Genomic DNA, 1,646 nt, shown 5'->3' with positions numbered 1-1,646 from the left:
TAACCCTCTTTGTCTATTTGTTAGTAAATTAAGTGTTTTCATTATCTCTCCATTCTAAGGATGGCCATTGCAGAACACTTTTTCTCTTTAGTTTGTCTACACCCTCACACCTCTTTCCCAACTGGGTCAGCAATTTTTTATTTTCCTCTTCTATCATCTTGATTTGGTAGCAATTTTCTTTTGCACTGCATTATTACATGAATTGCATGCAAAGGACAAAGATGTTTTGTTAGATATGACAAAGAAGTCTTCAAAAGAAATCATGAAGAGATGCAACATCGGGAAAGCAACTGCAAAAAATTACCTGCAAATAAAAGGTAGAGTTTGTATGGTATTATTGCTTTTCATTTGCAATTGGTGATGCAACTTCTATGTTCCAGTTTCCATTACAAAGGAGAAAGAAGAACATACCAAAGTTGGTTCATCTAGCAAACTGACAACAACATCTAAGAAATGTTTTGCAACAATAGAACTTAATGTAAGTATGTGAGAGAATATCTAGAATATCCATATAAAGAGTAAACCATAGATAGTCAAATTTATAATTTATTAGATTAAGTAGAGCCATTTTTGTTGGAAACTTGTGGAATTTCAGACTGTATAATGGCAATTCTGACACCCTTGGTTTGTCAAATAAGGGTCAAAGGAATGCTTACAATAGTTGCAGGAACAGGAAATTAACAATAATTATAAAAGATTCTGGATCTTCCAACCACTTCAAATTCATTTACACCATAAAGTTACCAACATTGAACTTGATATTTTGCTATATTTATAAATCTTAACTCATGAATTATATTTAGCCTTCATGAATAAAATGTGGATGGTATTCACGTAAATGAAACAAGTAGCTACATCTTTCTATAATCAGATATACCATTCACCAGTTTGTGAATGCAATATGTACCTCAGATAATTTTAAAAGCATGTTGTTTACTTCTTGACCTATATCATATTTTTGTCATCACTTTTCAGGGAAGTTATACACGTGGCCAAATGGTAATTGACCATGATAACAAACTGAAAAGGAATTCCAATGTTTTAATCATGACCGCTGTAGATAAAGAGCTGTATCGACGGTACCTTCGCATGGCCTTTGGTGGAGAATTTTAAACTAGGGTGAGAGATTCTATAAAGATGTGCCAATTTCATGACTTTACTTTGATTATATATATTGGTTGTATCATCAGAAGAGTGTAGTCTGCCTCTAAGACTCAGTTTATTTTATCCTTTCGTACTGTATTTGTGTTTCATTTCATATACTTCAACAGATGTGCATTCTCTTCCAAAAACAATGAAAGCTTTTTAAATCTTAAATTAATTTTTATTTGTCACTGGCTAGTTTTGCTTTATTTTTCTGTCAATGATATTTACTAATTATGTGATCCATTATTCATTTTGATCAAATCATTCATGTAAAACTTTCTTTTAAGAAATGTTTTGTTAAGTTTGATTTTCTTGCATTAATTTGTATGTACTTTACATTCCTGTATGTGACCCAGAATGAATGTTGAATTTCAGGTAAGCAAACATTCAGAAATAAGATAAATGTGTTAATACTTTACAAATATATTTTTATGCTGTTCCTCTTTTGTGAGTTTTATATTCCTCAATAGGCATAACCTAATATAGTAAAACTGACCTTT

General features: G+C 31.1%; 1 long non-coding RNA gene across 1 annotated transcript; it reads left to right on the top strand.

The window, feature by feature from the left end:
* The first annotated feature begins 355 nt into the window (after positions 1 to 355).
* Positions 356 to 1,590, top strand: LOC119587988. Its single transcript, XR_005230037.1, has 2 exons — positions 356 to 478; positions 976 to 1,590. It is a non-coding gene; the product is annotated as an uncharacterized LOC119587988 (long non-coding RNA).
* Positions 1,591 to 1,646: the final 56 nt, after the last annotated feature.

This window comes from Penaeus monodon, chromosome 23 (genome assembly GCF_015228065.2).
Source record: "Penaeus monodon isolate SGIC_2016 chromosome 23, NSTDA_Pmon_1, whole genome shotgun sequence".
NCBI classification, from domain to species: Eukaryota; Metazoa; Arthropoda; class Malacostraca; order Decapoda; family Penaeidae; genus Penaeus; species Penaeus monodon.
This window is presented reverse-complemented; position numbering and strand designations above follow the sequence as displayed.